Consider the following 14106-nt stretch of genomic DNA (forward strand, 5'->3'; position numbering starts at 1 on the left):
GCGTCAGACTCTGTGACAGGCCACCGCTGGTACAAATCTTCCGGCCTCCCCTCACCCCCCACCCATCCCACAACGGATCCCAACGTTGGGACCGCAACAAAATCCAGTCTGTAGACGTGAGAGCAGGGTGGTGAATTAAAAAGGCAAGCAACTGGAAGCTCGGGGTCATGCTTGTGGACTGAGCGGAGGTGTCAGTAGCAGTCACCCAATCTGCATTTGGTCTCCCCAGTGTAGAGGAGACCGCATTGTGAGCAGCAAATACAGTATACTAAATTGAAAGAAGTACATGTAAATCGCTGCTTCACCTGGAAGGAGTGTTTAGGGATTTTTTAAAAATTCATTCATGGGATGTGGGCATTGCTGGCTAGGCCAGCTTTTATTGCCCATCCCTAATTGCCCTTGAGAAGGTGGTGGTAAGGGGAGAGGAGGTAAAAGAGCAGGGGTTATACTTCCTGTGATTGAATGGGAAGGTGCCATGGGAAGGGGATGAAATGTTGGGGGTGATGGAAGAGTGGACCAGGGTGATTATTTTTTACCACGTGCCAGTCTTAAACTTGTTTTTCATGTTTGTGCTTTCAGTCAGAGCTGTTCATCATCCCGCCATTAACACTCTCTCTGGACAAATGCTTTTCTTTTACTACAGCTATTACTACTCCCTCTGCCTTTTGTTCCATGACATCTATGTCACTTATCTATGCCCTCCACCCTATCAGAGCTCTCCTTTTGTTCTTCTTCCCCCCCCCTTTCTCCTTTCACTCACTCAAAGCCTATTGCATTTCTAACCTTTGCCAATTCTGATGAAAAGTCACAGACCTGAAATGTTAACTCTGTTTCTCTCTCCACAGATGCTGCCAGACCTGCTGTGCATTTCCAGCACTTTCTATTTTTTTGCAAACAAAAGTAAAAATTGTGCCTCCTACAAGCCTATTGTTTGCGAACCTGAATTACAGAATCACAGAATTGTTGCAGCACAGAAGGAGGTCATTCAGCCTATCATGTCTGGACTGCCACTCCACAGCCTTCTCCCTGTAGCCTTGCACATTCTTCCTTTTAAGATAACAATCCAATTCCTTCTTGGATGCCTCGATTGAACCTGCCTCCATCACACTTTCAAGCAGTGCATTCCATATCCTAACCACTCACTGCGTGAAAGATTTTTCCTCATGTTGCTATTGCTGCTTTTGACAATTACCTTCAATCTGTGCCCTCTTGCCCTCGATCCTTCCACCAATGGGAACAGTTTTTCCCTAATTTACACTGTCCAAACCCCTCATGATTTTGAACACCTCTATCAAATCTCTCAACCTTCTCTTCTCTGAGGAAAAGTGTCCCAACTTCTCCAATCTGTCCATCTAACTGAGGTTCCTCATCCCTGGAAACATTCTTGTGAATCTTTTCTGCACTCTCTAATGCCTTCACGTCTTTCCTAGAGTGTGGTGCTCAGAACTGGACACAATACTCCAGTTGAGGCCAAATCAGTGTTCTATACAAGTTTAACATAATTTCCTTGCTTTTGTACTCTATGCCCTATTAATGAAGCCTAGAATGCTGTATGCTTTATTAACCACTCTTTCAATAGGTTCCTGATTAATAAAGCAATGGGAAAACTTGGTAGGACGGTAGAGCTCTGTCTTTTCACTATTTGGGCTTGTGTTTAAATCCAAATGTGATTGATTTGATAAAATACTTCTCCATGTGATTACATCCTACATGAAATGAGTTTGGGCACTGTCAACCTCAATCACAGCACAGAACTGTCTACAATGATACAAATTATAAAACTAACAGAATACACAGGCGTATGTGCTCTATAATTTTTAATTAAATAAATATTATGGTGAAGTCTGTTAAGATGACAAGTTGTGATAGACGGATGCAGGTTTGTTTGGGAGATAAAGAATGCACAATCTCAGTTGCAGATGTTTTCTTTGATTCACCTAGTGTGAACTTTGATACAGTTACTAAGGTTTTTCACTGCATGTGAATAGATTTTCACCTAATTTTAAAGCAATTTATAATAGGTTTCAGTGTGAAAAGCATTTAGTTTTCATTGGAAGAATTTGCTCAACAATGAAAGAGTCTATTTATATATTTAATTATTATTTGTATGTATATTATTAAAAAGCCTTCAATGAGCTATGAATTTAATAAGCCCAGGATACTTCTGGAGCATAAGATTACATTTTATGCATACTGTATTAGCTAACGATAAAATAAAATTGTGTTCGTAAAAAGTTGTTAATTGCCAAAATGCTGTTGCTCTCATGCAAGAAATGTGTTCAATATGATGGACAGAAGTATCTTTGGTTTTACATTTCAAAGATCAAATGATAAAAGGGTTTAGATAAACAGACAATTTGTGCACAGTAAACAGAGGAACTGAGCAACAGAAAACAAAGAACCTTTTTGTATGCTTGAACTGATAGTTCTCTTATATCAAAGGCAAGATGATCCACTGAAACAAAAAAGATTTATCTTTGAGCAGGTAGGGAGATGAGGGCTACTTCTGGAAATGGTGAAATCACAATGCAGAACAAATACATGGCATGCGATTTTCATTATCTATGCAGGTAGCAAGAACTATGTGAAAAAAGTGCTTTAAATAGGAACAGTTTTTTTGATTTCAGTTTGATTGGGCCCACATTCTATTATACAAGAGCAACTGTAGTAATCTATCATGTGCATCCTACAAATCTCAAGGAACAGCACCACATTTTTTGATTAGGCACTTAAGAGGCTTCCGGACTCGACATTGAGTTCAACAATTTTAGATTGTTACCTCTACTTCCATTTTGTTTCCTTTTTCTTTGCTGGTTTTGATTTTTCTCTCTTGCTTTTTTTTGCTTTCAAATGGTAGATGTACATCATTCTACCACTTAAACCTCCTCTAGACACATCTTTTATTTCTTTACTTGTTCCGTTACCACTTCCTTTGACCTTGCACCATGAATCCTTTTGTCATTTAATCTCTCCTGCCTTCCACCCTATTACAGAGCTTCCATTTTGCTCTTTTTTCCATCCTCCTCCCTGGAGTACTACATGCAGTTTTGGTCCCCTTACCCTCAGAAGGATATTATTGCCATACAGGGAGTGCAACAAAGATTCACCAGACTTGTTCCCGGGATGGCAAGACTGTCCTATGAAGAGAGTGGGGAAACTGGGCCAATATTCTCTAGAGTTTTGAAGAATGAAAAATGATCTAATTGAAACCTAAAAAATACTTAAAGGGAGAGACAGAGTCGATTTAGGTAAGATGTTTCCCCTGGTTGGGGAGTCTATAACCAGGGGACACAATTTCAAAATAAGGGGGAAGCCACTTAGGACTGAGATGAGGAGAAATTTCTTTACTCAGAGGGTTTTGAATCTTTGGAATTCTCTACCCCAGAGGGCTGTGGAAGCTCAGTCATTGAGTATGTTTAATGCAGAGATTGACAGATTTCCAAATACCAATGACATAAAAGAATATGGGGATAGTGTGGGGAAAAAGGCATTGAAGTGGATGATCAGCCATGATCACATTGAATGACAGAGCAGGCTCAATGGGTTGATTGGCCCACTCCAGTTCCTATATTCCTATGTATTTCAACTTTAGCTAACAATCTCTTATGAGGAGCTTTACCAAATGCCTTCTGGAACTCCATATAAATAATATCCATAGACATGCCCCTGTCCACTGCTTTAGTAATCTCATCAAAAATTCAATCAGGTGACTAGAATCATCAGGGGGCTCAATCTATATTGGTTGACACTACTTAAAGCCAGCCTGCATTTCTTAAAAGGGAGGTGTACTATGGCTATCGCAGGTTCTGAATCTGACTCTGGAAAGGCATAAAAATGGCTCAACATGGGGGAGAGCCGGGGCCCAGTTTTTCAGATGCTATACCTGAGATCTTGGTGGAGAAGGTGGAAAGGAGGAGAGATGACCTGTATCAGCAGGGGGGCAGGAGACCCTTCAGACATACTTTGAAAAGGCAGTGGGAGCAGATAGCCATGGAGATCAATGCTAGGAGTTTAGTCCCAAGGACCTTGATGCAGTGCCGCAAGATGGAAGCAAGGTCAGTGAATACATCTTCAAATTTTTTTTTATTCATTCATGGGATGTGGGCATCTCTGGCTAGGCCAGTATTTATTGCCCATCTCTAATTGCCTTTGAGTAGGTGGTGGTGAGCTGCCTTCTTGAACTGCTGCAGTCCATGTGAGGGAGATACACCAGAGTACTGTTAGGAAGGGAGTTCCAGGATTTTGACCCAGTGACAGTGAAGGAACGGCGATATAGTTCCAAGTCAGGATGGTGTGTGACTTGGAGGGGAACTCGCAGGTTGTGGTGTTTCCATGCATTTGCTGCCCTTGATCTTCTAGTTGGTAAAGGTTGCGGGTTTGGAAGGTGCTGTCTAAGGAAACTTAGTGTGATGCTGCAGTGCATCTTGTAGATGGTACACATTGCTGCCTCTGTGCGTTGGTGGTGGAGGGAGTGAATGTTTGTGAATGTGGTGCCAATCAAGCGGGCTGCTTTGTCCTGGATGGTGTCAAGCTTCTTAAGTGTTATTGGAGCTGCACCCATCCAGGCAAGTGGAGAGTATTTCTTTGCACTCCTGACTTGTGCCTTGTAGACGGTGGAGGGGCTTTGGGGAGTCAGGTGGTGAGTTACTTGCTGCAGGATTCCTAGCCTCTGACCTGCTCTTGTAGTCATGGTATTTATATGGCTACTCCAGTTCAGTTTATGGTCATTGGTAATGCCGAGGATGTTGATAGTGGGGGATTCAGCGAGCGTAATGCTGTTGAAAGTCAAGGGGAGATGGTTAGATTCTCTCTTGTTTGAGCTGGTCACTGCCTGGCACTTGTGTGGGGTGGATGTTAGATCCCATTTATCAGCCCAAGCCTGGATATTGTCCATGTCTTGCTGCATTTCTACACAGACTGCTTCAGTACCTGAGGAGTTGTGAATGGTGCTGAACATTGTGCAATCATCAGCGAACATCCCCACTTCTGACCTTATGATTGAAGGAAGGTCATTGATGAAGCAACTGAAGATGGTTGGGCTCAGGCCATTACCCTGAGGAACTCCTGCAATGATGCCCTGGAGCTCAGATGATTGACCTCCAACAACTGCAACCATCTTTCTTTGCGTTTGATATGACTCCAACCAGCGGAGAGTTTTCCCCCTGATTCCCATTGACTTCAGTTTTGCTAGGGCTCCTTGATGCCATACTCGGTCAAATGCTGCCTTGATGTCAAGGGCAGTCATTGTCCCCTCACAGAGTTCAGCTCTTTTATCCATGTTTGAACCACTGCTGTAATGAGGTCAGGAGTTGAGTGGCCCAAACTGAGCATTACTGAGCAGGTTATTGCTAAGCAAGTGCCACTTGATGGCACTGTCGATGACACCTTCCATCACTTTACTGATTGATTGAGAGTAGGCTGATGGGGCAGTTATTGGCCAAGTTGACCTTGCCCTGCCTTTTCATGTACGGATATACCTGGGCAATATTCCGCCTTGCCAGGTAGATGCCAGTGTTGTAGCTATACAGCTTTGCTAGGGGCACGGCGAGTTCTGGAGCACAGGTCTTCAGTACTATTGCCGGAATATTTTCAGAGCCCATAGCCTTTGCAGTATCCAGTGCCTTCAGTCGTTTCTTGATATCACGTGAAGGGAATTGAATTGTCTGAAGTCTGGTATCTGTGATGCTGGGAACTTCAGGAGGAGGCCGAGATGGATCATCAATTCGGCACTTCCGGCTGAAGACGGTTGCAAATGCTTCAGCCTTATCTTTCACACTGATGTGCTGGGCTCCCCCATCATTGAGGATGGGGATATTTGTGTCGCCACTTCCTCCATTTAGTTGTTTAATCGTCCACCACCATTCACGGCTGGATGTGGCAGGGCTGTAGATCTTAGCTCTGATCCATTGGTTATTGGATCACTTAGCTCTGTCTATCGCATGCTGCTTACGCTGTTTGGTATGCAAGTAGTCCTGTGTTGTAGCTTCACCAGGTTGACACCTCATTTTGAGGTATGCCTGGTGCTGCTCATGACAAGCCCTCTTGCACTCTTCATTGAATCATGGTTGATCTCCTGGCTTGATGGTAACAAAAGAGTGGGAAATATGCCGGGCCATGAGGTTACAGATTGTGGTTGAGCACAATTCTGCTGCTGATGGCCCACAGCACCTCATGGAGGTCCAATTTTGCATTGTTAGATCTGTTTGAAATCTATCTCATTTAGCATGCTGGTAGTGCCTCACAACACAATGTGAAGGCAGGACTTCTTCTCCAAGGGCTGTGGGGTGGTCACTCTTACCAATACTGTCATGGACAGAAGCAGCTGCAGCAGGCAGATTGGTGAGGACGAGGTCAAGTATGTTTCTCCCTGATCACCTGCCGCATACTAGTCTAGCAGCTATGTCCTTTAGGGCTTGGTCAGTAGTGGTGATACTAAGCCACTCTTAATAATGGACATTGAAGTCCCCCACCCAGAGTACATTCTGCACTCTTGCCACCCTCAGTGCTTCCTCCAAGTGGTGATCAACATGGAGTACTGATTCATCAGCTGAGGGAGGGCAGTCGGTTTCCTTGCCCATGTTGGACCTGATGCCATGAGACTTCATGGGGTCCAGAGTCAATGTTGATGGCTCCCAGGGCAACTCCCTCCCGACTGTATACCAGTGTGCTGTCACCTCTGTCCTGTCAGTGGTACAGGACATACCTGGGAATGACAGTGTCTGGGAAATTTTCTGTAAGATATGATTCCATGAATATGACTATGTCAGGCTGTTGCTTGACTAGTCTGTGGGACAGCTCTCCCAACTTTGGCACAAGCCCCTAGATGTTAATAAGGAGGACTTTGCAGGGTGGGTTTGCCGTTGTCACTTCCAGTGCCTAGGTCAATGCTGGGTGGTTTGTCCAGTTTCATTGACTTTGTAGCAGTTAGATACAACTGACTGGCTTCTTGTTAGGCTATTTCAGAGGACATTTAAGAGTCAACCACATTGCTGTGGGTCTGGAATCACACGTAGACCAGACCAGGTAATGACAGCAGATTTCCTTCCCTAAAGAACATTAGTGAACCAGATGGGTTTTTATAACCATCATAAATGGTTTCATGGCCATCATTAGACTAGCTTTCAATTCTTGATTTATTAATTGAATTCAAATTCAATTTTGTTGTGGTGGGATTAGAACCCATGTCCTCAGAGAAATATTCTGGGTGTTTGGGTTATTAGTCCAGTGATAATACCACTACGCCACTGCCTCCCCTTAATGCAATATTCAATCAACTACACCACTAGCCTCAGCCACTGCTCCAATTACCACACCCGCATTATTCGGCTACCAACAATCTCTTTCAATTCGGACTCATCCCTAACATGCATATGCTTCACCTTACCCTCACATACTTTACACTCTGGCAAACCTCACTTAAATCTCACAGCTTTCACACACTACTAGTTATTCATTGATGGCAACCACATTATCCAAACGACACTCACTGACACACTTCAATTTCTCTTGCCGGAGAATGTAGCGCAGAACTCAAGGCAGCAAGAACGTACAGAGGGAGATACATGCCTGCATGTACTGACCCCTATGGAGGAGAAAGTGCTGGCGGTGTTGGTCATTATTGAGTGCCATTGCTGAGGACAAGGCTAGTGGCAAGGCTGAAACCATCAAAGATGACTGCATGCTCATACCTAATCCTTCTTGCATCTCACACTCCATCCTCCTCTCTCTGATTTACAAACTGCAGGTGGTATAAGCAGGTACCTCTTACTTGCCCACCTCCCAGCACCATAACCTTACCCTTGTACCTTTTACCTTTCAGACACCAAGTAGTGCAACCTGGCTAGGCAGTGGAGGACGATCAAGAAGAGAGTAATGAAGACATAGAATTGTCACTTGTTTTCGCACTTGCAGCACTAGCAGAGATACCGACACTGCACGTGTCTTTGAGGAAAGATTAGGGGCGGGATCTGCATGTGGTGAGACAAGTGCACAAATGCTTTGCAGCCAAGGCATGGGGCGAGGATAGTGCAGGTGCCAGCTCATTGGAGGGTGAGGTCTCACATGAGCTCTGCTGCAGAGGAGCAGATGAGGACTTTGATGGGCCAGCTACAGAAGAAAGTTGACGGGTATGCACAACAAAATGCTTGGTGCATTGGGAAGCATGCCAGAAAGCCTGCATTCAATTCCAAGGAACAGGGAGTCTGGCTCCAACTTGGCACTGCACTTTGGGCAGAACTTGGAGCCCATCTTTTCCATCATGGAACTGGTAGCCAATTCCATTCACACCCTTGTGGACCCAACTGTGATGCAACATCTGATAGTTGATGTCTCAGTTTCCATTGCAGTACAAGCAGCTTCCACCCAAAGTCTGAGTGCTGCAGTGGAAGTTCAAACTGCTGGCATGCATGGTCAGCTTGCTTCCATGCAAGCTGAGATTGCTGCCATCATCCTGTGGATACCAGTTCTTAAAGGGACTTGCAGGGTATTAGACCTGTCCAGCAACCTCCAAGGAAGACAGCATTCATACACCAACCCTGCCAGTGTCTTTGCATTGCCTGTCAGCCAGCCAACCCACACTGCTCCCATCCATGCTGAGATGGTGCAGTTTAAAGCCGGTCATTTTATGCCCAGAACAGCTTGAGATCATCCTCCAAGGCCACTTGCTGTCTCCTCCACTGAGATTCAGTAGATGCATTGGAAGCAGTTCAGAGAAGGTTTACTAGACTAATACCTGGAATGGGCGGGTTGCCTTTTGAGGAAAGGTTAGACAGGCTAGGCTTGTATCTGCTGGAATTTAGAAGAGTAAGAGGCGACTTGATTGAAACATACAAGATCCTGAGGGGTCTTGACAGTGTGCATGTGGAAAAGATGTTCCCCCTTATGGGAGAATCTAGAACTAGGGGTCACTGTTTTTAAAAATAAGGGGTTGCCCATTTAAGAGAGATGAGAAGAAATTTTTCTCTGAGGGTTGTGAGTCTTTGGAACTCTCCTCCCCAAAAGGCAGTGGAAGCAGAGTCTTTGAATATTTTTAAGGTAGAGGTAGATAAATTCTTGATAAGCAAAGGGGTGAAAGGTTCACAGAATCATTAGTGTGGAAGGAAGCCATTCGGCTCATCGTGTCCGCACTGGCTCTCTGAAAGAGCAATTCCCTCAATTCCGTTCCCTTGCCTTCTCCCCATAACCCTGCACATTCTTCCTTTTTATATAACTGTTTAATCCCCTTTTGAATGCTTCAGCTGAACCTGCCTCCACCACGTTCACGGGCAGCGCATTCCAGACCTTAATCTATCTTCATAACTGAAGTTCTTCATCCCTGGAACCATTCTCGTGACTCTTTTCTGTACTCTCTCCAATGCCTTCACGTCTTTCCTCAAGTGCGGAGCCCAGAACTGGACGCAATACTCCAGCTGAGGCCAGACTAGTGTCTTATACAAGTTCAATGTAAATTCCTTGTTTTTGTACTCTATGCCCTTATTTATAAAGCCCAGGATACTGTATGCTTTATTAACTGCTGTCTCAACCTGTCTTGCCACCTTCAATGACTTATGCACATATACACCTAGGTCCCTCTGCTGCTGCACCCCTTTTTAGAATTGTGCCCTTTATTCTATATTGCCTCTCCAGGTTCTTCCTACCAAAATGAATCACTTCACATTTCTCTGCATTGAACTTCATCTCCACCTGTCAGCCCATTCCACCAACTTGTCTATGTCTTTTTGAAGTTTTACACTATCCTCTTCACAATTCATAATGCTTCCAAGTTTTGTATCATCTGCAAACTTTGAAATTATGCCCTGTACACCAAGGTCTAGGTCATTAATATATATCAGGAAAAGCACGGGTCCCAACATTGATATAAAAGCAAAATACTGCGGATGCTGGAAATCTGAAACAAAAACAAGAAATGCTGGATTCACTCAGCAGGTCTGGCAGCATCTGTGGAAAGAGAAGCAGAGTTAACGTTTCGGGTCAGTGACCCTTCTTCGGAACTCCGAGTTCTGAACTGAGTTCCGAAGAAGGGTCACTGACCCGAAACGTTAACTCTGCTTCTCTTTCCACAGATGCTGCCAGACCTGCTGAGTGAATCCAGCATTTCTTGTGTTTGTGTTTTGGTCCCAACATTGATTCCTGGGGAACTCCACTAGAAAACTTCCTCCAGCCGGAAAAACATCCATTAACCACTACTCTTTGTTTCCTGTCACTCTGCCAATTTCATTTCCATGTTGCTACTGTTCCTTTTATCAGGAGTAGGCGTCAATGCAGAGTTGAGGTTACAATCATATCAGCCATGACCTTGTTGAATGGTGGAGCAGGCTCGAGGGGCTGAGTGGCCTACTCCTCCTATTTCATATGTTCCTATGTCAACCAGCCGTGCTGCAGCCACTGGGGTAGGACAGGCACTGGCACATGGAAGACGGACAGAAAGGAAATGCACAAGTGTGATTAAGTTGATGTTTGTATACAATATGGCATAATTTCATTTATAAATTTAGTTTGTAATATTTATTTTGTGTTAGCTTTTATTTTTGCATTATGACTGAAACAGCTGTGATTGTCAGTGACAGAGGGAAGGTAAGGAGTGTGGAACTATTGGTGAATAGGGAATTGGGGTTGAGGTTACTGGTATTGAACTTAAATTAATTTTTCTTTTACAGTCTGGGCAGAAAGAGGCTGTCTAGGTTGCCACCTCTTTTCTTCCTTCTCTGCTGCCTCCTCTTTCTTCTCTTATGTCACAGGACTGTCACAGAATAAATGCACTGTGACTGCTGTCAGGAAATCAGGCATTGACCTGTATGATGCGCTGCCTATGGTCACGCACCAGCTGCATGTTGAGGGAGTGGAATACTTTTCAGTTCTGGCACATGGCAGCGTTACAAACAGCAAGAAGAAATCAACCAGCAACTAACCTGTAAGTAGTTCTGGCGGGAGTAACTATGACTGTTTTGTCTGTGTTTTTTTTTGAGTCATAGTGGGCCTACCTCCACGTGGTCCCACTGGAAATGGCACGGTACTTCTGGCTTACATGTTCTTATCTTGCCTTTGGGTAATTTGACGCGTGGTTTGTCAGTTGTGCCTTACCGGCGGAACAGCTGATGTGAAATCGGCTCTGGTTGGTGTGGTCTGTGCAGATCAATAGGGTTTTTAAAAGAAAACATGGAGGGTCTTTGGAGACTCACTCCAAATGGATGGGATTCAACCAAAAATATCCCTGTTTTTATTCTAAATTCAGCTGATAAAAATGGAAAATACTGTAAATGTTCCGGCCGATATCCTGGAGCTAACTTAAAGAACTTAGCTGCAAGAATGCAAATATGCGCCAGTACTCAAGCAAAGGTAGGATGACTTAACATCTTTTATGGAGCCCAAGAAGATATTGGGATTACAATTAAACTAACTTAAACTGCACAACGGTAGGGAAAACACGATTAGTTGGAATCCTTTGAAGGAGGTTAGGTTGTTTTTTTTTTACAATTCAAGCTTGGGAATATTATCTGAGGCCTCGGAAAATTATGATGAAGTTAAGAAGGTTATAGGAGGTAATGGATTGAATTTAGTAGTAGAGATATACAATAGTGATTAAGTGGTCTATGGGGTAGACAACTTCATGTATTGAGGAGGCTAGATATTCTTTCAAATCTTGTAAAAAGTAATTTAATTTGGAAATATTCTAGTTTCCTCCCCCCCCCCCCCCTCCACCTTTACCCTAGATACACTAATCCCGGATTTGGAATCTTGTGGACGATCCACAGTAAAAATCGAAACATGCGCGAACATGTCTAATTTTAATTAGTCTTGAAGTATCTATTTAAGGTCTCATAAGATAGTCTTTCTTGCTAGTTCCCACTGTAGTGGTTTTCACGTGTTCTTTCCCGCTGCAGTGCCTCCTCTTTCTGCCCAGACAATCTTGATCAGGTACCTGGTCTTCGTTGGCTAAACGACTAGTGAAAGAACACAAGACAGCTGTTGATCTGTGTAGATCGGATACTTATCTCGCGATGGTATAATTTCAAAAATGGATGACCCTGGTAGGTCAGAAGCCTGGTTAGCAACCGTCCCAGCTTTATAAAAAAAAGTCCCTGCAGATGCGTCTGTAGCAGCGCTCTGTGCAAAGTGCCGATGCTACATTAGTTCTAGTTCCATCTTTGATGGACTAGGGAAAACGTGCTCCTCCACACAGACTGGAGAGGAGGATTTGAGACTGTATAGACACTATTCCCTACCTTATTGGGAATTGAATTTGGGAGCCAGACCTAAAGGACCCACTATCCCAGTAGAGGACGTCAAGGATTTAGAGTTTGATAGAGTGGTATATCTACCTGGAAGAACAATACATGTAGAAACAGGTACCTTCCTTAATTCCAAATATAAAGATTTGATTAAGGAAGACAAGATTCTGATTAATTATGAATCACTGGCCTGTAAGATATCTGATGCCACTGCATATATAGAAAGAGTGGTAATCGAGCCACATCACGATAGAATAGCGGCGCAGGAGGTGGTAATCTGTTATCCTATCACGGGTTATTCTGCAAAATTTGTGATCTCCTTCTTTCTACTATTGGCTTGTTTAACACTCATTTGACCAAGAAACATCATATCAAGAATTTCATACCAAATGCACGTGCTGCAATAAGAGTGGAGAATAACATGCAATCGCGTGTCATCATGCAAAATGCAAGGGAGTGGGACTACCTACACAAGCAGGTGAGTTTGCTGTGACAGTTGCCAACTAAAGTATGCAACGAAGACAGGCCTCAGTCAGCATGAGAGGCACAGGCATGCTAAGTTGCATAATGAGGATTGCCTCGCAGCTCAGAAGGCCATAGATAAGCCAGGTAGAGGGGACTATAAGTGGTCTGAGGAAGAGACCAATCTCCTCAGAGAATTGGAACTGAGATTTAAAGGGCACAGGAACATCAATCTGCAAATAGCTAGTGTCCTCCAAACAATTCTCAGATAAGCAAAGAGTTTTCAGGTTAAACTTACAACTCCCAATAATAAAGCCAATATTAATAAATTTGCTAAATACTCAGGTCGAAGAGACTGCAATAGTCTGATGAAGCCAATAGAGTTAGAGAAGGTAGATGTAGCCATCAAGGGGATTTACGAGAAATGTGCAGCAGGACCGGATGGAATGGGCTTGGACGGTATCCGAGATATTCATGAGGAAGATGATACACGCCACCCCTGCCGCTTCTCCCTATGGCTGAATGCGAGTACCATCCCTTAGTCTCTGAAAAGGAGCTGAACAGTTCTCATCCCAAGCCCGATGATTTAGAATGCCTGAAAAACATTGATAACTGCCAACCTATCACATAGGTCCAATGCTTCCTTGCCTGTTTACAAAAATCATGGCAAAGTGTCTCAGTGAGTCAGTTGAGATTAACCCAAGACAGAAGGGCTTCTTAGCAGCCACTCCCGGATGCAAAGAAAATATTGCAGTGTTGGAAAATATCATAAAGGGAGCTAAGAATAATCATAAAGACCTAGCAGTTGTCTTTGTTGATCTCGCAAAAGCGTTCGACTCTGGACATAAATTACTCACAGAAGTGTTACAGAGAATGGGTCTACCAAAAGACTTTATTGCTCTGAAGATTTATATTCTGGTAATACAATGGTAACTGAAGGAAACAAAACTGTGACCAATCTAATAAAAACTGACAGAGGTGTCAAGCAGGGTGATTCTTTATCACTGATTTTGTTTAACATCTCCATGGATCTGTTGGTGTGCTTCCTACAAAAGCCTGAGTCGGGAGTTTCTATGCCCCTGGGAGCCAGAAGGGTCAACTACTCCACACTGGCCTTTGCTGATGATACAGCCCTCCACAGTGATTCTTTATGTTGGGATGAAACAAAGCCTAAAACTTGTCCAGTCTTTTTGTGAGAATGCAGGACTCCCAATAAACATCTTGAAGACAAAGGGATTTCACTTGTAACGGGAACACCTTTTTACGTAACAACAAGGATAACTGGAGGTTAAAGGACAGACCCATTCTCCTATATTCCACCAGGGGAAACTGAGAAATATTTAGGTGCCTGTGTCAATCCTTGGGCAGGCTTGGCAGAGGGCGATGGGATAGAGAGGCTGAAGTCCTGGACGTTAAA

This window comes from Heterodontus francisci, chromosome 1 (genome assembly GCF_036365525.1).
Source record: "Heterodontus francisci isolate sHetFra1 chromosome 1, sHetFra1.hap1, whole genome shotgun sequence".
NCBI classification, from domain to species: domain Eukaryota; kingdom Metazoa; phylum Chordata; class Chondrichthyes; order Heterodontiformes; family Heterodontidae; genus Heterodontus; species Heterodontus francisci.